This window comes from Neovison vison, chromosome 14 (genome assembly GCF_020171115.1).
Source record: "Neovison vison isolate M4711 chromosome 14, ASM_NN_V1, whole genome shotgun sequence".
Lineage (NCBI taxonomy): Eukaryota > Metazoa > Chordata > Mammalia > Carnivora > Mustelidae > Neogale > Neogale vison.
In genome coordinates this window covers 16377057-16402145 of record NC_058104.1, presented here as the reverse complement: position 1 = coordinate 16402145, position 25089 = coordinate 16377057, and the positions used below count along the sequence as shown (strand labels likewise).

The 25089-nt window shown below is 48.1% G+C and overlaps 1 protein-coding gene and 1 long non-coding RNA gene across 4 annotated transcripts in view; both read left to right on the top strand.

The window, feature by feature from the left end:
- The first annotated feature begins 26 nt into the window (after positions 1 to 26).
- On the top strand, positions 27 to 1926 carry LOC122895466. The gene is made up of 2 exons (XR_006382222.1): positions 27 to 177; positions 1492 to 1926. It is a non-coding gene; the product is annotated as an uncharacterized LOC122895466 (long non-coding RNA).
- A 10637-nt stretch (positions 1927 to 12563) lies between these two features.
- Positions 12564 to 25089, top strand: part of RABGEF1 (RAB guanine nucleotide exchange factor 1) — a 53638-nt gene continuing 41112 nt past the window's right edge. For 2 of the 3 annotated variants that reach the window (XM_044232892.1, XM_044232890.1), the window contains exon 1: positions 12564 to 12646. The gene's annotated coding sequence lies outside the window, so the exon portion shown is untranslated. The remainder of the gene's footprint in view (positions 12647 to 25089) is intronic. The other variant, XM_044232891.1, reaches the window with a different exon arrangement.

Sequence of the window (25089 nt, the reverse complement as noted above, 5' to 3'; positions counted from 1 at the left end):
TTCAAGGGAGAGAGAAATGGCTCTAAGCTTATGTGGGCCTCAGTGGTTAAGACCGGTCCTTGAGGAAAATGGACTTGAGTTGTTCTTCCTCTGGAAGCAGAGTTGGACACCTTCCTGGCTAATGAGTGTCCTCATCAAGATGTCCCTTGGAGTCACTCCCTGGATTGACCCAGAAAGGTGAGTCCTGACGTGCTGGGGAGCTGTGCCGCCCTCCACCTGCTTCCTTAAATCTCCGATGATTCTGACTTTCAAAGCATCACCTGTGCCAAGTATGTCCCTGACCTACTTACTGTGCGCACAACCGCACGGTAACAATACACCAATGATACTTAACGAGTGGGAAACTGAAGCTCGCAGAGCTGTAATTTCCTCAAGGGCACGCGGCCAGTAAGTAGAAGTCAGGATTCTGAGGGCCCTTTTCCGAAATCCTCGCAGTGTTCAGTGGGGCCCTCCCTTCTTGGCAGCTCAGTGTCCCACCTCTCGGGCTTAGGGCTTCACCCTGCTCACCCTGTGAAAATTTGACAGGCAGATGCTCTGGAAGGAATGTTAGAAAGACTTTGATGTATAGGTTTTAAGTAATCCCAGAGCATTAAAGAGTCAGCTCGGGTCCCCAGTGTACTACCCTTCTGAGTGAGGGACGCGCGTTCACTAGGTGGAGAAGGGCCCCGCGCGTGGGCAGTGATGGAGGCGAGTAAGGGCCGCCGCCTGGCCTGTACGCGTGAGTTGATCTGGGGCGGCTGAGTTAGACTCCTGCAGCCCTCGGGCCTAGCCACACAGATGTGCAGCCTGGCCATGTGGGGAAGGATGCCCCTGGCCTCGGGAGAAGAACTGAGTATAAGGCTTTTTCGTTTAGCTTAGGGCATCTTGTATGCCTGGCTTGGGTTTTTTGGCCCTTGGGCTCTGGGCCTGTTTGTTCCTTTGTCATCATTTTGGAGATGACCTCGTAGCTAGCTTCAGTAACTTTTCCTTTTGATCTGTTTCACTTACAGCATGTTTCTTTCACTTTTGTTACTTTAACTTCCTGTCATTTGATTCCTTACCATTTTCTTTTCCCATCATGTGTTTTAGTGTTCTCCATTTTTTTAAACATAATTTTAAACTTTATATCTAACATAACTTTAAAATAAAGCCCCTATATGAATAGGATGCTAATGAAGGTAGTTCTTGTTCTGAGCAAGGGTAATTATATGCCTTTTTTTCCCTCCTCCAGTCATTTCTACAATGATCTTATTAGCCGTGAACATTAGGTATCTCATTTTTCCCTTAGATGAATTTCTTCTTCTGAAGTCTAAAGGCAAGGAGAAACTGACAGTTATTACAAAAGCCATAGATCTGGGTTATCTAGTACATCCGATGGCAGAGCTCTTCCCTCCCCCTTCAGAATGCCACCCTCCCCCATATACGCACAGTAAGTTCAGACTTAGGAACAAGGCAGTCCCAGTCCTGACTGCTGAGGACTTCCTCCTTCACACGCTTGTTCTTCCCGAGCAGTGACATGATCTAAATATCCTGGGATTCCACCACCTCCAACCACCTGGAACTCAGTGGAAACGGGACTGTTGTGCACCAGGAAGAAGTCCGACTCAACTGCAGGGAAGACTTTGAACCGTCTTGAACCATCCAGAAGTACTTCATAGAAGGGACCTGTAATCAGATTGTGATGTACCTTTTCTGCCCTTCTGTGATCTCAGTGGCAACCTGAATCACCCTTCCACAAACCATGACTTTTAGAAGATTCTCCTAATGTATTACAGACCCTGGGTTTTTTCCTGTGTCATGTGATCGTGGCAGGTGGCCTAGCTCCAGTAGATCTTTTGAATAGATGGATACATACTTCTCCTTTATTAAGGAAAAATTAAGAAATAGAAACCCAAAGCACCATGAAACTTAAAGCTTGATCTCCATTAAAAGAAATTAATCAGTTAAGAGTTGAATTGAAATCCTTATACCTCTATTATGTTTGTAGGTGGGTTGGATGGTATCATCAGGCTTAAGTCCTGAGAACGTGTATCACCTTCTGTAAATGCCATTAGTGTGTTTATTAGTGTGAGTTACAGCATTACATCCTTGCCTTCAGCTCTGCCTCAGCTTACACTGCCCTGAGGACCCATCTGTCCATGCACCCATCTGTTGTGGGTGCCTACTGTCCCCACTCTCCCTGCATCATCACCACCCCCCACCCCCACCACTTAACGACTGCCCCGTCTTTGGCATTTTAAAGCTGGTTTGCCACTTCTGGCCGTACCTCATCCAGCATTTGGTAGCCAGCCCTGGCGGTGATGTTCCGTTCAATAGTGTCCCCCGCTGCTTCTCAGGCAGGTAGGTGCTCTTTGCACCAAGGTCCCAGACTTTCCGTTTCAGCTTTCTCAGCTGGCCTGCTAGGATCTGAAGAGCATTTTCAGCCCTTCTAAGTTCCACGTCTACTGTGACTGCTTCCGCAATGGCAGCAGAGGATTCCTGCAAGGCCCCACCAGACAGGTAAGTTAGCTTCACCCTCCTCTACCCTTGGAAGGGATAATCACCATACTTTTCCCAGAAACTGCATTCACCAAGAGCTTCCTAACAAAAATAGGGACTTCCTTGGTCCGCTGACCACACTATTGGCCAAAATGAGGATGGCGTTACTCACTTGGCACTCGCAGAAAGTCAAGACAGCACGTATCTGCCTCCAGACCTATTCAGGAAATGTTCTACCCAACTGCCTGATTGTATACTTCCAAGTACAGCTCTGTCTGGAAATTCCCGCTGGTTCAGAGAGGTAGGGTGTTGAGGAATACTGTCTATAGTCACCTGCTAGAATGTTCCCCCACTTACACTGGCTGGGCATTTAGCCCGGAGGATTCCACAGACATGGGGTTTACTGCCTGGTTTCGGACCCCGTCAGAGCCGTGGTCTGCTGGGATGACAGTCCTGACCCCTTGATGGCAGCAGCAGCCCTGGGATAACCTGCGGTTGTGGACGGAGATCCAGAGGTGGGATTTCCAGGAAGTTCAACCAAGGTATCCTCATGATAGTGTATAAGAAAGTGATGTTTCTGGGGAGGGGGAAAAAAAAAAAAAGAAAGTGCTGTTTCTTAGGTGGAAGGTTCTCCAGATGCTCAACTACCCCACAGTTTTGGGGGTTTATAGGCAGTAGCCATTTGGTCATGTTCCTCCACTTCTTCACATGGCCATCCTGCCTTTTTAGGATGGGGTTTGAGCTGACCCCTTGCTAAGGACCTAGAATTCCAGTAGCTGAAAACCCTGTACCTCTTTTCTCCGATCATGCACTTCGGTGCCTTGGCAGGGATCACAAGGAGGCACAAGCATGGGCAGCCTCTGTCCCTTGTTTCCCCATGTCCACGATAGTGGCACTGGCAGGCCGACGACCCTTGTAGGTGTGAGCGTTGCAAGAAGACCAACAGATTCAAGGTCTAGAGGCGGCACTGAGGAAGCCCTTTGGGGATGTCTGTCTGCAGGAGCCCGGAGTACTCAAGGTGAAACTGGGAGCTTGTCCACATAGTGCAGGCAGGATGTGTTTTTCAAGCATTTTGGCTTCAGAAGATACTGCAAACTTGCACAAGAGCCCGAGAAGGAGGCCAGCTATCCCACGTGCCTTTATATCTCACGCATTCAAAATGGAAAATAACAGACTTCTTGGGACCTTCTGACACAGCAGTATGTGCTGCTTCCTTCTCCGGTGAGTGTTCCCGAACTGCATTGAGTCATTTGTATTAGTCAAGACAAAACAAAAAAGTAGCAATTGAACAATTTCTATCTTTACTGTAAGTTAGCTTAATCATAGTTGCGTTGTAATAATGAGGGACTGGTTCACAAACAGTAGTGATAACTAGAGAGAACTAGTGATAACTAGTGATAACAATAGAGAGACCACATAAAGGAAGCGCCACCCAGGACTGAGATAGAGGATCCAAGGAAGAACAGCCCCTTCCCCAGAGCTGATAACAGACCTTTTTGGAGAGGGCAGAGCCCTGGTTTACTGAATGGCAGGGAAGTCATTGGGTGCTATGCTTGGTGGAACTTGCTGGAAATCCTTCCTCTAGGACGCTGGGAAAATCTCTTCAGGGAGGTGTTTTATCAGAGGCACTCCACTACAAAGCCACCCAAGGTGAGTGCTGGGGAAAGCTGCTGGCCTCTGTGCTGCTGGTGACCACGCACTGCAGGAGCTGCGTGCAGGAGAAGCTGTGCGGGGGCAATCACACCAGAACCAGGAAGGGAAGTACCTTTCCTCTTGGCAGGGTGTCCCCGATATCCTCTGCTAATGAAGTTTAATATCCTGTTAATTGGCAAAGGAAAAAATATTCAAAGGTCCCAACCCAATACTGCAGAGCCAACGAAGGATGAATATGGAGCTAAGAGGCGATCAATAACTGGCATCTTTTTTTAAAAAAGATTTTATTTATGTGAGAGAGCGCATGGGGGGAGGAGCAGAGTGGGGAGAAGCAGGCTTCTCACCAACCAGGGAGCCCGATGCGGGACTCAATCCCAGGACCCTGGGACCATGACCTTACCTGAAGGCAGACGCTGAAGCGACTAAGCCACCCAGGTGCCCCAATAACTGGCATTACTGTATGCTGGTGACTCCCAAATTTATACTCCTACCCAGGCCTCTTGCCTCAGCCTTGAATTGTATGCCCAGTAAGCAGATAAAGACCGCTACTTCAGGGTCGGTTAGCCATCTCAAGCCTCACGTATCCAAATGGAATTCTTCATTTCCTCTTCCACCCCCAACATCCTTATTCTATCTTTTCTATCTTGGGAAATGCCACCACCATTCACCCAGTCAACAAAAACCTGAGAATTATCTTTAACACTCCTCCTTACCTCACCTTCTAGTGCAATCCATCACCAAGTCTTGAATATATCTTCAGGATGGATCTTGAAAACGTCAAAAATTCACCTGTCTGAATCACCATTGTCTCTCACTCTGTGTTACTACAAGGGCTTCTTCGCTTAATTTGGCCCCTGATTACCCCACCAATCTATTCTCCAAAATAGTCTTGAAGGGTCTGATTAGATCCTACAGCACGCTCACTTAAAACCCTTCACTTTTACAATGGGATTGTAAGGTCCTACCATGTTTGATCTGGGTCCTATGCACCCCAGCCTCCTCTCACCACCCTGCTCCTGTTTTCCCATCTCTGCTCTGGCCTTTTTTTCACTTCCTGCCTCAGGTTTTTGTGGCTGTCATTCCCTCTCCCAGGAATGCCCTTCCCCCAACCCTTCTCATGGGCTGGCTCACTTTCCTATTTTATGTTCAAATGTCACATAACAGCTCAAATGTCACATAATAAATGGGACCTCTGATCATGCCATCTAAAGCGCACTTTCATTACTATCTATCACGTCACCTGATTTCCTTTATAACATTTATTGCCAATAGTAATTATCTTGTTAAGTCTGTATTTTCTTCTAAATAAGCTCCCTGAAGGCAGAGATGTTGCCTCTGTTGTGCACGACATTTACAGCCCTATGCAGCCCCATGACCCCAAGATCACAACCTGAGCCAAAACCAAGAGTCGGAGGCTCAACCGACTGAGCCACCAAGGTGCGCTAGAAAGTTTTTTTTTTTTTTTTTTTAAGATTTTATTTGTTTATTTGACAGAGATCACAAGTAGGCAGAGAGGCAGGCAGAGAGAGAGAGGGAGGGAAGCAGGCTCCCTGCTGAGCAGAGAGCCCGATGTGGGACTCAATCCCAGGACCCTGAGCTCAGGGCCTGAGCGGAAGGCAGTGGCTTAACCCACTGAGCCACCCAGGCGCCCCGAAAGTTCTTAATTATAGTAAAATGTCAGCTAACAAATATAAAGGAAAGGATGGGGTTTGGAAAAATCTACTTTTAGCAATGGTCAAATTTATAACTGACTTAGACAAGAATCATCAATGGATTCTAAAACTGATTAGCTGTTGAAGAAAAACAGGATCTAACATAGTCTCAAAGTGGTTCCCTACAAATAACTAATTACAAAGGTCAAAATAGTAACTTTACAGTGTAAACATCTGAAAGATTTCTCAATGAGTCATGTAACCAAAGTCAACATTAGCCAAAAGGCCTGTTCTGAGAAAGACACATTATTTATGTGATTTCTCTGCCAAAATGAATAACCTGAATCTAATCATAAGAAGACATTAGAAAAACCCAAATTGAAGGACATTCTTTGGATTGATCATCTTCCACTTTTCAAAAATTTCAAGAACTTGAAAGACAAATAAAAATGGAAGAACTATTCCAGATTAAAGGAGACTAAAGAGACATGACAATTAAATGATCTTGAGTTAGATTTGGGACCAGGAAAAGCAATAGCTATAAAGGCCATTCTTGGGAAAACTGATGAAAACTGAGTAAGGGGTGTAGATTAAGCAGTAGGATTTTATCAGTGTTAATTTCCTTTTTTTTTTTTTTAATGATTCTGCTTTGGTTTTCTAATCTTTCACCTATGGCCATACCACCCTGAATGCACCTGATCTCATCTCATCTAAGAGGGTATTTTTGTTTTCAGGAAATACACACTGAAATATACAGAAGTCAAGAAGCATGATTCTGCATTTTAGTTGCATTCTTCAGGAAAACTGTGTGTGCATGTGTGTATAGGGAGACTGAACAAATGATAAAGCAAATGGGGCAAATATACAAATTCAAGAAGCTTAAAAAACTCCAAGTGAGATAAAATAAAGAGATCCACACCAGCTGCTTAACCAGCTGAGCCACCCGGGTGTCCCTAAATAAAATCTTTTTAAAAAGACTTTTCCTATATGATTTAAAAGGCACAAACATAAATCATTAATTGTAAACCTGTATTAACAGGCATACAATTTTTAAAGCTGAAATCTGTGAAAGTAACCAGATAAGGGGACAGAGAGGTATATGTACAGAATATAAGCAATTTTAAATAAATTGGTATTCAAACTATGTTGTTATAAGTTTAAGATGCAAATTATAGTCACAAAGCTAACCACTAAGAAAATAAATTTTAAAATATACAGAAAAGAGAATCAAAATGGTAGGCTACAGAAAAACAAGTGCATATCAAAAATGCAGTAATGAGGGGCGTCTGGGTGGCTCAGTGGGTTAAAGCCTCTGCCTTCGGCTCAGGTCACGTTCCCAGGGTCCTGGGATCGAGACCCGCATTGGGCTATCTGCTCAGCGGGGAACCTGCTTCCCTTCCTCTCTCTCTGCCTGCCTCTCTGCCTACTTGTGATCTCTGTCTGTCAAATAAATAAATTTTTTTTTTAAATGCAGTAATGAAAGAATTGAGGAATAAAAAAAATATGCCATATAGAGAACTAGCAAAATGGCAGAAGTCATTATGTATTAGTCATTACTTTAACTGTAAATGGATGAAACTCTCTAATTAAAAGTCAGAGACTTGTGGAGTATGTTCTCTTAAAAGCTCCATCTATATGCTGTCCAAAAGAGTTTCCCTTTAGATTCAAAGACACAAAGAGGTCGAAAGTAAAAGGATGGAAAAACATATTCCATGCAAACAGTAAACAAAGGAGAGTATGGGGTGGCTATATTATTAGAGTAAATTTTACATTAAAAAAAGGGTTATAAGAAACAAGAAGGAGGGACGCCTGGGTGGCGCAGTTGGTTGGACGACTGCCTCCGGCTCAGGGCGTGATCCTGGAGTCCCGGGATCGAGTCCACATCAGGCTCCCAGCTCCATGGGGAGTCTGCTTCGCTCTCTGACCTTCTCCTCACTCATTCTCTCTCACTGTCTCTCTCTCTCAAATAAATAAAATAAAATTAAAAAAAAAAAAAAGAAGGACATTATAAACAAAAAAAATTCAATCCAACAAGATGATCCAACAATTATAAGCATATAGCATCTGAATCAGAGCACCAAGTACATATGAAACATGGAGAAATGAGGGAGAAATTGACAATTCTACAATAATAGTCGGAGACTTCATTATCCCATTTTTAATAATGGATAGAACAACCAGAGGAAAGATCAAGAAGGAAAGAGAGTACTTGAATGATGGTATAATCCAAGTATACCTAGCAGACATACATATAGAACTCTTCACCTAACAATAATGGAACACACATTCTTCTCAAATGCACACAGAACACTGTCCAGAGTAAAACATATTTTAGGCCAGAAAACATGTTTTTTTTTTTAAATTAAAAATTTTCAGCTTTATTGAGATATAATTGACATATAACATCATGTAAGTTTAAGGTGTACAATGTGTTGATTCAATAGGCTTCTATACTGCCAGTGTTTCCATCAGTAGCATTAGCCAACCTGTATCATATCACATAATCACCACAAAAAATGAATTTTAATGCTGAAAAATCATAAAAATGTCTTTTCTAATTATAGTGGAACAAAACTAGAAATCAGTAACAGAAGAAAAACTCACAATAATTGAAAAAAATTTTTAAATGCTCTTAAATAACCAGAAGTCAAAGAAGAAATCATAAAGGAAATTAGAAAATATTTTGAGACAAATGAAAATAAAAGCACAACATACAAAACATAGTGAATGTACTAAAAGCAGTGCTTAAGTGAAATTTCTACCTGCAAACATCTATAGTTAAGAAATCTCAAATCAGGGCGCCTGGGTGGCTCAGTGGGTTAAGCAGCTGCCTTCGGCTCAGGTCATGATCTCAGGGTCCTGGGATCAAGGCCCGCATCGGGCTCTCTGCTCAGCAGGGAGCCTGCTTCCTCCTCTCTCTCTCTGCCTGCCTCTCTGCCTGCTTGTGATCTCTCTCTGTCAAATAAATAAATAAAATCTTTAAAAAAAAAAAAATCTCAAATCAGTAACCGAACTAAACACCTTAAAAATTTTTTTTACAGTAGGCTCCGCACCCAATGTGGGGATGGAACTCATGGCCCTGAGATCAAGAGTCTCATGCTTCACCTACTGAGCCAGCCAGGTGCCCCCATACACCTTAAAGGAACTAAAAAAGAGCAGCACAAACTGAGCCAAAGTTAGCAACGAGTAGGAAATAAACATTAGAGTGGAGAAAAGAGAAATAATGAATAGGATAAAAAGAATATAGGAAACAAAACCAAAATTTTTTAAAAAAATCTGCAAAACTGGGGCTCCTTGATGGCTTGGTTGGTTACGTGTCTGGCTATGGCTCATGACGTAGCCATCCCCCCTCACCCCCTGCAGGGAGTGTGCATCTCCGTCTCCCTCTGCCTTGATTCCTGCTCAGGCTTTCTCTCTCACTCTCTGAAATAAACAAATAAAATCTTAAACAGCAGCAGCAACAACAATCAGCAAGATTGACAAATATTTAGCAAGAATGTCAGAGAAAAAAGAGAAGATTCAAATTGCTAAAATCAGAAATTAAAGAGGGGACATTACTACTAATTTTACATAAATAAAAAGGCTGATAAAATACTATGAACATACATACACCAACAAATTAACCAAAGGAAATGGACTAATTTTTAGAAATTGAAAACCTACCAAGTCTGAATCACCAAGAAATGGGAGAATCCAGATAGATCTGTAACTAGTGACAAGGTTGAGCCAGTAATCAAAAACCCTCCAATGAAGAAAAGCCTTGGACTGGATGGTTTTGCTGGAGAAGTCTACAAAACATTTAAAGAACTAATACCAATCCTTCTCAAACTTTCCCAAAAAACAAAGTGCGGAGAATGCTTTCTAACTTAGTAACTCATTTGCTGCCCCAAAACTGAGCCAGACAAAGACACTATAGGAAAAAACAAAAACAAAATCTACAGATCAATATCCCCTATGAATATTGATACAAAAATTCTCAACAAAATATGAACTGAATTCCACAGCATATCAAAAGGATTATATACTGTGGCCAAGTGGAATATGGTCCTAGAATACTAGGTCTATGAGAACTATGGTCTGAAGAGAATTAAGGGTGAAAAAATTACTTTATCTTCTCAATTGAGAGAGAAAAATCTTGTGACACAGTTCATGATAAAACACTCAACAGAGTAGGAATGGAGTGAAACTGACTCAGTATAAGAAAGCCACACATGAAAACCCCGCTGCTAAGAAAGTGCTGCCACTGAGATCAAGACTAAGACAAAGATGCTCGTTCCTCCCCCCCATTCTACTCAGCATTACTAACAATGAGCAACCTAAAAGAAATTAAGAAAACAATTCCATTTATAATAGCCTCAAAAAGAATAAAATACTTCGGAATTAGTTTAATCAATGAGGTAAAAGATTAGTACAATGAAAACTCTAAAACCTTGCAGAAAACAAAGAAGACGACAAGGAAATGGAAAGAAATCTCATGTAAATTCGGTTGTTTGTTGTTGAGTTTTAAGGGTAACAGTCCCTTATCAGAGAAGTCATTTGCAAATATTTTCTTCTGTGAGTTACCTTTGTATTCTGTTGACTGTGCCCTTTGGTGCACAAAAATTTTAAATTTTGTTAAGTCTAGTTTTTGTTTTTTCCTTTTATTACCTATGCTTTTGGTGTTGCATAAGATACTACTGTCAAATACAATGTCATGAGGCTTTTCAGCTGTGTTTTCTTCTAAATTTTATATCACATTTAGGTGTTTAATCCAGTTTGCGTTAATTTTTGTATATAGTGTTAGGTAAGGGTCCAAATTCATTCTTCTGTTAATTTTATGTCACTATATTTTACAGTAAACAGTTATGTTTTAAAAACTGTAATACCCTTTCGTGAGTAAAACAGCAGCCTGTAAACTGAGCAGGGACCGCCGTCAACACATGATAAAGGCCGCATAGAAACACCCAGAGGTAACATCACGCTCGACGGTGCGTGAACATCGTCCAGTAAGATCAGGAACAAGACAGGATGCCTGCTTTTTCCCACTTTTATTAGTCCGTTTTCATTTCTCTGGGGTGGAGTCCTCTTATCTGACCTTCCTACCAGTCGGGCTCTCCCTGTCAGTCCTGCTCCGTCTTTCCTCTCCCCACCCTCCTTTTGCTCTTCTTCTTCCGACCCAAGATAAATCTTTGATTCTCGGATCTTTTGATTCCACGATGAGTTTTTAGCTTCAGCCGGTGAGATCCAGCCCTGGGTTGGGCTTCGGATGTTCTCTCCGTCCGTCCGTCCGTCCGTCCATCAAGATCGAAAGAAATTCACCTGCAAAAGTCCCACGAGTCGAAATGAAACGCAGCGAACCCACACACGTACCCAGACATGAACCACTCAACTCCCCGCCTCCCCAGTTACTCAGAACGGTGCGGCCGTCCCGGCGGCCCCCAGCCCGCCGCCTCCGGGAGAAGCCCGCCGGGCAGCCGGTCCCACCTCGTCCCACCCCCGCGATCCTCACCCCCGCGCTCACTCCGCCCGCTCCCTTCGGTCCCTTCCCCCGCCTCCTGCCAGGTCCCTCCGCCGCGCACCGGGGAGGGTCGAGGGCGCTCCCGCTCCCGGCCCCGCAGAGACCCCGGCCCGGGCGCTTCCCACGGCCGCGCCCCCGCCCCCTCCGGCGCTCCCGGGGCTCGTTCGCGGGCCCCGCCTCCCCTGCGGAAGGTCCGACACTCCCCGGGTCCTCGCCGGGCACAGGGGACACCGGGGACGTTCGTGGCCGGGAAGGAACCGACCAGCGAGGGACACACCAGCCGGAGTCCACGGACCCGGGCGCCGGCGGTAGCACCGACGTCAGACAGACGAGGGGACGGCGGGGGCCGCGGCCGGGCCACTTCGGGGGCGTGACCGGGAAGAGAAGCCGACGCGCTCGGGGCGGAGCTGGCGAGCGACCACCGGGCGCGGGCGTCCTCGGCGGCGCAGCCCGGAGACCCCTCTGCCGGGGACACGTCCTCCGCCCCCGACCCGTCCCCGCCGGAGGCGCCGGCTCGCTCCCCGCGCCGCCCCTCACCCACCTTCCGCCGCAAGCCCGCGTCTGCGGGGGCCGCATCCCGCCCGCGTTCGGGGACCACCGGGGAGCGAGTCCGCCTGGGCTCCGCAGGGGACGACCGGACGCCCGTCCGAGACCACCGCGGCGGGTCGGAGCGAAGCCGGTCTCTGATGCCACAGCTCCGTCCCCGCCGCTGGGTCGCGACCCGCAGCCGGCGTCCAGCACCCCGAGGCGGCCGCAGGGCCCGACGCTCCTGACCCGGGGCCTGGGGAACCGGACGCCCCGGACGCCGCGGCCTCCTAGCGACCCGGTCCGCGGGCCTCGGCGCCGCTCCGCCGTCAGGACGGCCTCCGGCCCCCCGACCACCCTCCGGGCCGGGACCTCGGAAACCAGGAGTCCCGGCACCGAGAGGGTCAGGGTTCACGGCTTCCCACGCGGCCTCACTCCCCGCGGGCCGGCGACCCGGCGACCAGGCGACCGCAGCTGGCGCGGCGCCGGCTGTGCACGGCCTCGGCGGCGTCGAGGGGCTGGCGGCCACCGCGGCAGGCGGCACGAGGACGGAACGCCCGCGCCTCCGCCACCCCCGACCGCCGGCCTCGACGTCGCCCCTGCGCCCGACCGCTCACCGCGGGAGCCCCCTCCGCCTGGCTCCGCCCAGCGCGGGCCCCGAGCGGCGCCGCGACGACTTCCTCTCTCCGCGCGCCGGGCCCGGAAGTGACGTCGTGCGTGCGTGACGGGCGCTCGCGGCGCCGGGGGCGGGGCGCGAGGGAGGGAGGGCCGGCCGGAGGGCGGGTCGCGGACTGGCGGAGCGGGGACCCCTTGAGCTAGGCGCGGAGGGCGGCGGTCCCGACGCCGTGGAGCCGCAGCGCAGGTACGGGGCGGTGGGGCGCCGGCGGGGGCTGCGCGGCTGCCGGCTGCGGGCGGCGCGGCGGGGCGGGGGCGCCGTCCGGGCGGGGGCTGCTGGGTCATCCGCCCGTGCCGCTTCCCCGGCCGGGGCCGTTTCGCTCCGGCGCGTCCAGCCGCCGTCGGGCCCAGCCCCGGGCGCAGCGGCGCGGCCCTCACCGGCCGCCTCAAGCCTGTGGTGCCCAGCCGGGCGTTCTGGGCGTTCCGGGCGCTCGCGCCGCCTGCTGCGGGCCCGGCTGCGCCCCGACGGACACGCGCCTGCCGTTCCCGGCGCCCGCCCCGCGCGACGGCTCCGTCCTCGCTCTCCAGCGCGGAGGCTGTGGGGACCCTGCGGGCTCGGGCCCCGGGCCGCTCGGGGGCCCGTCCGCGTGGACGGCGCAGACAGGGTCGTGGCGCGGAAGGACTGTCACTGTCCCCGCCGGGCCGGGACGCCGCGACTTCCGACCCCGCGTGGGTGCTGGGGGCGGAGAAGTCCGGGGGCGGGGGGCGTGCGGGCTTTCCAGGTGCGGGGCCTCGAACTCCTGTCCCGACTTCTCCGGCGGCCGGGGCCGGGGGGCCTGGGGCGGGCGCGGAAGCCCCTGCTCGCGCGCCGTCCCGGAGGACCACGGGGTGATGCCATCGCGGAAGTTCGGGCGGGGGGAGCTTAGAGGGTCACGGACGGCCGCGTCCGACTGGGTCCTGCGCTCGTCCTGCCCTGAGGGGAGCGCGGAAGCCGGCGCGCGGGTCGCGGCCTCACGGCGCTGGGGTGGAGGGCGGCGGCTCGGGTGCTCCGGTTTGCGGGTCGGGGCTGTGGGTCTGGAAGCCGCGTCTGGCCGTTCCCCGCGACCCCGGGGCTGCGTGTAAAGTCTGTGAGCTGGAAACTCGCACCGAGGAAGCTGCGGGGCGGGGGGCCGGGCCGCACTGTCGGCCCAGGCGGTGGTGCGCGGCTGAAGCTTGGCGGAGGTCGCGGCCTCTGCACGGACGGCCGGACGGGGTCGGGGTCTGAGGGGTCACTCGCCTTCTGAACGGGCTGCGGGTCAGGGACAGTGACGGTCCTTCCGCGCCACGTCGGACGGAGCGGAGACGGAGCCCCGGGGCCGACCGCAGGTCCGGAGGGCGGGGGCCCCGTCGGGGAGCTCGCGGTGCGGGGTCGCGAGGACCTGGTCCCGTGGAGACGAGCGGGGGGGGGGGGGGGATGCGGGGCCGGGTCGAGTCCGCGCCGAGGAGGCCCGTGGCTCCGCGGGCCGCGGTCTTCGCGAAGCCAGCGGTGCGGGGCCGAGGTGCGGGGCCGGGGGCGTCGGTCTGACGGGGACCAGGCCAGAAGGGCCTCGGCGTGGCCGAAGTGCAGTTCCGCGGCCCTCGCGGCCGGTTCCTGGCGCACAGGGTCGGGCCCGATGGGCGAGCGTCCGTGGACGGGGTCGCCGCTCTCCTCTGCCCGCGGGCTGCGTCCGGCTCGGCTGCAGGCTCGGTGGGGCCGCGCCGCCGTGGTGAGCGTTCGCTGTTCCCGACGCGGGTGTCAGCGGGGCGCCGGCGTCGCGCTCACGGGCTCAGTGCGCGGGGGCCGAGGTCGCGTTCCCCTGCGTGTGCCGAGGCGCTGGACGTCCGTCCGGGCCGTGAGCGCGGCCGCGGACCCGTGTCTGCGCTGGCGGCGGAGCGAGCGTCTGCGGTGGAAGCATGGACGGCGCCGGGCGACCCCCGTCCGGCCGCGGCCTCCGAGTGCGCGCTGTGAAGCGGCCCCTCGCCGCGCAGGGCGGGCCTCGCACGGTGGAGTCGGACGTGTCGGGAGCTTCGCGGCGGCCTTCTCCGTTGTCGGGCCCCGTAGACCCGGCGCGCGGACCAGACGACGGCGGTGGTGCAGAGGACGGGGTGGCGGTGCGCGCGCCCTCGGAGGCACGCGGTGGCTCCCGTCCCCCCGACGACTGCCGCACCTGTTGTTGGACCTCGGGCGACGCTCCTGAGACCTTCTGGGGAAAAGCTGGACTTGGTGCTGCTTGCGGGTCACAGGGTGAAGCGCCTGTGTCCGAGGACGCTCCTGGGGCGGAAGCCGCGACTCCGCTGTGCGGTAGAGCAGTTCCCGTGCTCCTGGTGGCGGAGCGCCGGGGTCGTCGGCCGTGGAGCGGACGAGTGTGCGTCCGAGTGTGAGTTCCGGAGTGGGCCGGACGGCGCACGCGAGCTTCTCCAGCGTTTCCTGCGATGAGGCCGGGAACCGGCCGGAGTCCCCGACGCAGGAGCGCAGCAGGGGCCTTGGGGTCTCCGAATTCCGGGGCGCTGCACCGCAGGGGGTGGCTGGCGGCCTCTGGACCGCAAGGTCATGGTCCGCAAGCTCATGAACCGCTTTTGAAGCTAGTCTCTTCAATAAATAACCGTGATTGCATTTCTGGTGATTTGGCCTGTATTTTAAAATTAGAAAATGACTTGGGGGATTTTTACATGGGATATATTTGTAATTTTCTGGTGCTCCAGAGTGAAAAATACATCATGAAACTTTTATTTTTGTAGTTCCTGTTGTTACAGTTTCCTAATTTTAGACACAATATTTGCAAAAGCACTTTGTTTTTTCTTTTGGACTACCAAAAAGGTCATGCGTTTACAAGTTGAGCTCATAAATAGAAGAAAATACCTTACTGTTACAATGTTTTTTAAGTGGAGCGTGTCATTTTACTTATGTCACGTCGTCTTCCAGAAGGCACTGGTAATGGCTTACAGTGGCTTGCAGAGATACAGCCCCTTACTGAGAACATACAGAAGTAAGGGGTGATGAACTTAGCACCGACGGGGAGAAAGGAAGATGCAGACACATCTGTAAGATCCTCATTGTGATGGAAGGAGACCTGTGCACAAAGCACTTAGACCGGGTTCAGTACTTGTTAGAGGGCCTCAAATGTGACTGCTTTTGTAGCAGCCAGTTCAGAGAGAAGCATGATCAGTTAGTTGCACACTTCAGTGACTGTAAAATAAAAGGCCAATTTCTCTTTTGGATTCCGAGACTCCTTGTACTGACAGAGTCCTCAGCTACATCCTTAAGGGCATAACAGCATTTCAGAGGACTGTGTTGTGCTTTGCTTTGTTTTTTACTTAGAAGTCTTCGTTGCCTCGTTGTGTAGGTTGATGACAGAACATCAGAACGTAATTCAGCGAAAGCAATTCTGGAGCTGGCGAAATAATGGGATCTAAGTTCTTAGATTTCTACACTAATTTAATTTAAGTGTCTGTTTTAGATTATCTGGATAATTCAGCGGGGATGGTATGTTCTTCAGGTCACCTTCCATGAGCGCATTCTCACTGGAACGTTCTGGGACAGAGTTAGAGCAGTGGGGTTAGGGTCTTGCTTCCTGACAAGTTCCTCGAATACCTCTGTGTTGTTCTTGTGTATTGTTTCACCACAGAGCTGTGGTTTTGGCAGGCGTGCTTTATTTTCATCAGCGTTATGAACGTGGAGGCGTCTGACGAGGATGAATGCTTGAATGAAAGTCACCTCACCTCCACATAGAGATGGGCTTAGGGAATACCCAACCATTTCTAGAAGGAGGTTCGGGCTGTTAGCTGGGGCCTAGGGAACGTTGGCTTGAAAAGTCCAGGCCTATAATTTATTTTTTTAAAAAGAACAGATCCATTTGTCTTAGATGGAGTGTCTAGAAAATTAATATATTTGTATTTTGCTCAAGCTAAAAAACTGACTGTTTAAGTAACAGTAGTTCAGATTTATCAGATTTATCGCTGGTAATATGGCCCAAGCGCTGTGTGAGTAGGAAGTCCTTCCGTTGTGTGATCTCCGTGTTGTCCTCTCCCTTCACCCTCCTTGAAGACACAAACGTGGCTCAGCGCAGTAGCTTGTTTCAGGTCATACAAGAGGTGGTGGAGATCTGAACTCGGGTAGGCTGACCGCATCAGTGGTCAGCGCTTAACCATGACTTTGTAATACCTGCCGCAAACTAGACTCTGAGCTCCCAAGGGGAGAGCAGACATACACAGTTAATAGAGTGAGCACGTGGGCAAGTATTGGAACCCACTATTACAAAAGGGCCGTGAACAGTTTGGGATCTTTCTATCCAGATAATGGTTGGGGAGCTGCAAGTTTTAAGGCATTTGGTCATAGTCTGTAAAGCTGGGGGCTCTAAGCATTCATCAGGATTGGCAAAGTGGGGATATTTTTTCATGTGTTTGCACATAAAATACATATATTTTTTTCTTCTTTTGGCTCTAAATTTGTCTTGACATCAGGAAAGCCACCATAATATTTATAAAAATAGGGCACCATTCTAGAAAAAGAGGTTGATATTCGTATTTTATTTTTTTAAGATTTTATTTATTTATTTGACAAAGATCACAAGTAGGCAGAGAGGCAGACTGAGTGAGAGGGGGAAGCAGGCTCCCTGCTGAGCAGAGCCCAATGCCAGTCTTGATCCCAGGACCCTGAGATCATGACCTGAGCCGAAGGCTGAGCCTTAACCCACTGAGCCATCCAGGAGCCAAATATTCACATTTTAGAGTAAACCTTAGCTGGTCATTTCACTGCTCTGTGTGTATGTGTGTGTGTATGTTTTAATATTTTATTATTTATTTGACCGAGAGAGCACACACAGAGGAAGCAGCCAAAGGAGAGGGAGAAGCTGATTCCCCACTGAGCGGGGAACCTGATGCAGGGCTCTAATACCAGGACCCTGCGATCATGACCTGAGCCGAAGGCAGACATGTAATTGACTGAGTCACCCAGGTGCCCCGACACTGCTGTGATACGGAATGAATTTAGGTTATGCTTTTGTGGTAATGCCATTGCAGGGTGTTTGTGTTCTTAACTGTCATTCCGTTTCATCAGGAAGTGTATTGCACAAAAGTTGTACAGTCAAGTAAGCCATTATTTTTTTAAGGTTTTATTTATTTATTTGATACAAAGAGAAATCACAAGTAGGCAGAGAGGCAGGCGGGGGGGGGGAGGTGGAGGGGGAAAGCAGGTTCCCTGCTGAGCAGAGAGCCTGATGCGGGACTTGATCCCAGGACCCTGCAATCATGACCTGAGCTGAAGGCAGAAGCTTAACCCACTGAGCCATCCAGGCTCCTGAGTAAACCATTATTTATTGTGTATTTTCATATGCAGCTATTTCAGGTAATTCCAAATTATTATTATTTTTTTTTGAAGTATTCTAATACAGTTCCTCCGGTATATTGTAAATTATGACCTAGCTTATGAAACTGCAGAATCAAGAACATCCTTATTCATCTTTAGTCAGTAAACAAGAGGTGGAAGTGTTGTTGCCTAAATGTAGTTATGTAACTTAGTGGTTCCTTAATTGCATTTCCATAGAGCTTTTGACATTGTTTTTTTTTTTTTTTAAAGATTTTATTTATTTATTTGACAGAGAGAGATCACAAGTAGGCAGAGAGGCAGGCAGAGAGAGAGAGGAGGAAGCAGGCTCCCCGCTGAGCAGAGAGCCCAATGCGGGACTCAATCCCAGGATCCTGAGATCATGACCCCAGCCAAAGGCAGCGGCTCAACCCACTGAGCCACCCAGGCGCCCTTGACATTGTTTTTTAAACATGTTCCTGAAAAATGACTTGGGCTAGTGACCACAGTTTTGAATAGGGTATTACAAGAAGAATGTAAATTAAAAAAATGTGAAAACAAAAAACAGAATTGTGTGCTGATGAGATAAAATGTCTAAAATCCATTGTAATTAGTGTCTCAGGAATTAATATGCTTGGCTTCTACTTAGCCAGTTGAGTTATATCTTTATTTGTATAAATTAAGTAGCCACTGCAGTTGTAGTTGTGTGTGGTAAGTGTAGGGTTTTTTTGTCTAGGCTTTCAAATGTTGTACAGTCATGGGCGGACACGTCTTAAGTATCATTTACGAGGATTAATCAGATGGCAAAGGGCGTTCATACCCATATGCTAAAACTGCTCCATATTTAAGTTCTTTGAATAGCAACTGTATGTAAACACTGGTTTCTTCCAAGAGCCTGCTTTTGTTCTTGGACATACTTGGGAACAAAGTACAGATACTTTTTTGTCATTGTTGTTACCCACAAGAGGGTATAGACTATTTATTTCAAGAACAACTTTCCCATCCCTGTGTAGATCATTGAACAAAAAAAAAAAAAAAAAAAAAAGAGAGTGAGAGAGAGAAATAAGAACTTTTGCTTTCTTAGTACTTAGGGCTAGTAATTGAATAAGTAAATTAGAAAATAAAAATCTCAACTTATTTCTTATTTTGTTTAAAGTAGTACTTGAGAAATAAGCTAAGATTCTTTGACGTTTAAAGTTCTTAGATTCTAACAGAAAAACTGATCAGGAGGTTGGATTTTAGGCCCAGCCAGTTCCAGCCCCAAACACAACCACTGAGGGTTACAATGGTGAGTCTGCCATTTATGTAAGTGTGGTGAAAAGATGTCCGTTTCATTCTTCAGTCAAAGCTTGGACTGTATTTGGAGAAGAAGAATTAAGTGCTTTTTAAAAGATTTTTTTTAAAGACTTTATTTATTTATTTGACAGAGATCACAAGCAGGCAGAGAGGCAGGCAGAGGGGGAGAGGGGAAGCAGGCTTCCTGCTGAGCAGAGGGCCGTATGTGGAGCTTGGTCCCAGGACCCTGAGACCATGACCTGAGCCGAAGGCAGAGGCCCAACCCACTGAGCCACCCAGGCGCCCCTCTACTTATTATTTTAAGACCCACAAGAAATGATTGTTTTTTGTAATCAATATTTATGTGTATTTACTTACATGTTTACTGTTTCCATTACTTTTTGATCCTTCCTTCTTTGTGTTTCTCTTTGGGATACACTGATTTTTCTTTCCATTTGAAGAGTTCTCTCTCCTATTTCTTCTGATGCTAGTAGGCCCATAATGAATTCTTTATAATTTTTATTTTTTACTTTAAAGAGAGTGTGCATGAATGGTGATGAGTGGGTTGGTGGCGGGGGGTGGGGGGGGATAGTCTGGAGAGGCACAGAGGGAGAGAGAGAATCCCAAACAGGCTCAACGTGGAGTCTGACACAGGGTTTGATCTTACCACCCTGAGATCATGACCTGAGCTGAAATCTAGAGTCAGATGTTTGACTGAGCCACCCAGGTGCCCCTATTCTGCCTTTATTTTTAAGGGGAACAAGTTATTAAACACCACATTCTAGGGGGGGCATTTTTTTTTCCAGCACTTTCAATAGGTCATTCTGTTGTCTTAAGGCATTTATGACTTCTTTTGAAATTTAGCTTAGTTTTATTGTCCCACTTATGAAAGTAATGTGTTTTCTTTTCCTCTAGCTACTTTCAAAAGGTTCTCTTTGTTTTTGATTATCAGCTGTTAAGTATGCTGTATCTCTGTGTTGTGTTTTCTGCTTTGGGGTTCACAGAATTTCTTGGATTTGTTGTCTGTTTATCAGTTTTAAAAATTTCATTAATATTGGTTCTTATTCATTCTTTCCTCTTCTTTTGAGGAACTTCAGTTACATACTCCATAGACTTTTCCACAATGTCCCTGATTCTCTTTATACTCCCCCCCCCCCCCCCCGTATTTCCTATTAGTTTTTCCTACTGCTTCACTGTGGGTGTATTTTATTGACTTGGGTTCCAGTTCTAATCCTCTCTTCTGTTAGGTCTGGTCTGCTCTTAAATCTACTCTTTGAAGTCTTAGTTTTAGTTATTATACTTTTCAGGTCTAGCATTTCATTTCGATTTTTAGGGATTACAATGCTTAGTTAAAATTCTTCATTTTAAAAATATGTTCTGGGGCGCCTGGGTGGCTGCCTTGCCTCAGGTCATGATCTCAGGGTCCTGGGATCCAGCCCGGAATCAGGCTCTCTGCTCAGCATGGAGCCTGCTTCCTCCTCTCTCTCTGCCTGCCTCTCTGCCTGCTTATGATCTTTTTCTGTCAAATAAATAAATAAAATCTTTAAAAAAAATGTTCTTTCCCCTTTTTCTCACCTATTTTTAATTTATTTTTCACTTTAAAATTTTAATTTTAATTTTTTAAAAAAGATTTTATTTATTTAGATCACAAGTAGGCAGAGAGGCAGGCAGAGAGAGGGGGAAGCAGGGTCCCTGCTGGGCAGAGAGCCCGACATGGGCCTCGATACCAGGACCCTGAGATCATGATGTGAGCCAAAGGCAGAGACTTAACCCACTGAGCCACACAGATGCCTCTATTTTTCACCTTTTTTTTAAAAAAATAGGGAATTTAAATAAATATCTATTTAAAAGTCTTTCTGTTAACTTCATTGTCTGGATCATCTGAGCATCTCTTTCTATTGTCTTTTTTTTTCTTTTTTGTTTTTAATTATGTAAATGCTAGGTGTTGTGAATAAAATGAAGCTCTGGATGGTACTCTTTTTGTTTTTCAGAGAGAAAATCTCTCCTCCCTTTTGAGTAGGGGCTTATCACCTAATCCTATTAGGGACTGAGCTACCGGTTGAAGTCGCCTTGCTGGGTCGATAAGGCTTTGTTTCCCTCGGGTTTACCTTTACTACTATTAAGTAGTTGTCCAGAGCTTCCCACCCGTAGGGGAGTGAATTCACAGGAGTCTCTTCCCCTGGTGGCTTCTGTACTGTAATCTTTGTTTCTGAGAACAGTAAGATTACTGAAAATTCCACTTTTTTTGGTAAAGATTTTACTGATTTGAGAGAGCGTGGGTGGCACCCTGCAGGAGCACAAGCCGTGGAGGAGGGCCGAAGGAGCGGGAGAAGCAGACTCCTGACCCACTCAGGTGCTCCAGCTCCAATCCTGGGGTCATGACCTGAGCCAAAGGCAGAAGCTTAAACGACTGAGCCACCCAGGCCCCTCCACTTTAAAAAAAAAAAAAAAAAGATTTCATTTTGAGTAATCTCTACACCCAACATGGGGGTTGAACTTACAATCCCAAGATCAAGAGGTGTATGTTCCACCAACTGAGCCCACCAGGCGCCCCTGTAAATGCCACTCTAGATTTTCAGAGGGTTTCCCTATGGTTTTGAAGCCCTCTCTTTGCAGCTGCAAAATTTGGTATATGTCCTTGGGCCTTGGTGGGGGTGGGAATCAGCCTTCTGTTAAGCCCAGCTCTCTTTGACTCTGTTTAACTAGGATTTTGGCTCCTTGAGTCTTGCCTTTCCTCTTTCCCAAAAGCTCTTCTAGTTCTTCTGCCTAAAGTAAGTCTGGATTCTCATCATTTTGTCCCAGGCATGGATACACTTGGGGCAAAAGTGACTGCAGAATGTCGCTTTGTTTCTCCACAGTTTCTCTTTTTCCAGAATCCAGAGGCACCTAGATTCCTTTAGATTTTCTGATGCCTTTAAATAATGGATTTTAAACATGTGTCTAGCTTTCCTTGTTCTCAGCAGGAGTGTTGGTCGCCACAAACTACTCCATTATATTTAGAAAAGAAGGTCTCCTACCAGTAAGGAAGTCATGAGAAGAAATTGGTCTTTTAATAATTGCTGTGCTTGCTTTATAATTCTAGTTCTGAAAGAGTAGTCCTTAGCCACATCATCTGGGAACTTCTTAGGAATGTGGATTCTCAGGCGCTGCGCCTGACCTCCTGAATCAGAAACTCTGGGTTGGGACCCAGCACTCTGTGCTTTAGTAAGTCCTCCATGTGATACTGATTGCATGCTAAAATTTGAGAATAAGGGCTTCATAAGATAGTTGTTTCGCTGTTTAAATTTCTACTTATATCTTCACTGGGCCCTGGAGAGTGTATATGGGGGAAAAAAATGAAAGAAAATGGTCTGTATAGGTATTTTTTAGTCTTCTGAATAAATAATTCAGTAAATTTAGGAAATGTGTATTGATTAGTCAGTCTGTTCTGGCACTGTGCTGTGTGTCTGTGAACATGGAATGGACATGTAAGCAAGCTTTTATAATAGAACGTATTGCAGTAGCTGTATTTGTAAAATCCTGTATGAACCAGAAAGAATTACTCTGTCAGTGGGAAACGGGAGTCAGATGTTGTTTGAACGGGGCGGAATTTGAAGGTGGACTAACAGGAGGGTTTCTGGGCTTGTTCATGAATACGATGACTGTGTAAGTTACTGTGCAGAGCAGGTCATTTTGAGGACCCAAAGGGGGCCTTTCTGCTAGGGTAGCAGACGGAAGCCGGGGCTGTTCTCATGAACTGCGATATGCGATTTACCGGTTTGTGAAGAGCCAAGTGATGCTGCGAACCCCAGTTCTGTGTTACCTTGTGGAAAACTCGTTGCTTTCAACTCTCTGTTTACAGTTACTGTTTATAATTCTTAATGGATGATTTTTGTGGTTTTCCTAGGAGTACTCTAAACAGACTAGCGCAGGGTGACTCAAAGCTATACAGATTCATTCTTTCGTAGTTACGAGGCTAGAAATCTGAAATCAAGGCGTCCACAAGGCCCATGTTCTCTCCGAAGGCTGCAGGGAAGATGATTGCTGGCTTCCCTGTAGCTCCTTGGCTTGCAGCCGCATCGTTCTGATTCCACCTCTATGGCCATGCGGCCTCTGGGTCTTTATACCGGGGTGCCTCTCAGGGCCTTTTTATAAGGATACCAGTTACTGGATTTAGAGCCCACCCTAATCAGCATGACCTCATTCTATAATTACATCTGCCTAGAGCTGATTTCCAGATCAGGTTTCTTCCGCAGTATTGAGTTCAGCCTGTCTTTTGGGGGGCCATAATTCAACCCCAACAGATGGTATGTTTTTTATTTTATTCTGTCTTAAGGTTTTATTTATTTGAGGGGGAGATAGCAAGAGAGAGCATGAGTTCGGGGAGAGGGGCAGAGGGAGAGGGAGAAGCAGGCTCCACGCTGAGCAGGGAGTGCAATGTGGGGCTCGATCCCGGGACCCCAGAAGCGTGACTGAGCTGAAGGCAGATGTACAACCAACTGAGCCATTCAGGCACCCCAGGAGGGTATGGTTTTAGCAACTTTTGAAAGTTTCTGGAGTTAAATGGGGTTATATTTTTATTATACACAAGATACTTCTCAGTGGCTTAGAACATAATGTATTTCATGGAGCTGTCTAACGAATCTGAATAAATTCATGTTCAGTTCAGGCAATTGCTTTTTGTAGTTCTCGTCTCATAGGTGTGTGTGTCACTTTGTGCAGCCGCAGCTGGGTGAGGCCAAGGTGTGGGGGCCGCCGTGAAGCTAAAACTGCCGTGTGACTCTGAGGGAAACGAGCTGTTCATGGTTGAAACCACATAATGTGCTGCAGTTTGTTGCTCGTTTAAATGGAGTGAAGAGAGGGTGTATCTGGTCATTTACTTTCCCAAGAAACTGACCCGTGGAGGATTGAGGACGGAGCCCGGTAGGAAGTAGAGCAGAGTTGGTGTCGCTAGCCTGGGGCATGGCAAGCTCAGGTTGGCGTCCTAATTGTGCTTACCCGGAGAGGGCACGACGTGGACTTGGCCTTGGCACAGTGGCAGATTGTTGTCAGGAGCTCACTCCCCAAGAATGCGGCTCTGCTGGCTCTGCTCATTCCGCAGCATCGACTCCACATTCTCTTCATGGCTTGATTACGAAGTGGGCAGGCCAGTGTTTGGATACTTTGTTTTGTTAAATTTAACATTGGAACTCTGCCACTGATTCTCAGTGCGATATATTTCTTTAAAGATTTATTTATTCATTTGTGAGAGAGAGAAGCAGGAGCCCAGGCCGGGGAGGGGCCGAGGGAGGTGACCGGGAATCTCAGGCAGACGCCGGAGATTCTGGGCTTGTCTCCCGACCCGGAGATCCTGACCTGAGCCAAGTGAGAGTCTGATCCTGTACCCTGAGCCACCCAGGAGCCCCCTCAGTGTGATACTTACATTCATTTTGGAAGCAATGTAGTTAATATAAAAGTCAGTGACATTTGGATATGGATTTTAAATATTGTCTGATTAAAGCGGTGATAATGTCTTCATAATACAGAGTCAGGGACTAAAAGATAACATAAAAAAGAACACCTATAGGGGTACCTGGGTGGCTCGGTGGGTTGAGCCTCTGCCTTCAGCTCAGGTCATGGTCTTAGGGTCCTGTGATCGAGCCCCGCATCAGGCTCTCTGCTCAGCAGGGTGCCTGCTTCCCTTCCCCACCCCCACCCCCAGCACCTGCCTCTCTGCCTACTTGTGATCTCTCTGTGTCAAATAAATAAATAAAATCTTTTTTTTTTTTTAAAAGATTATTTATTTATTTATTTATTTAACAGAAAGAAATCACAAGTAGGCAGAGAGGCAGGCAGAGAGAGAGAGGGAAGCAGGCTCTCAGATGAGCAGAGAGCCTGATGCGGGACTCGATCCCAAGACCCTGAGATCATGACCTGAGCCGAAGGCAGCGGCTTAACCCACTGAGCCACCCAGGTGCCCCAAATAAATAAAATCTTAAAAAAAAAAAAAAAAAGACCATGACCTGGGCCAAAACCAAGATCAGAGACTTAACTGATTGAACCACCAAGACATGATTGAACCTCCTCTGGCCCTTGTTTTGGGGGGTACTTCAACCCAGATTGAATCCTAGTTCTGG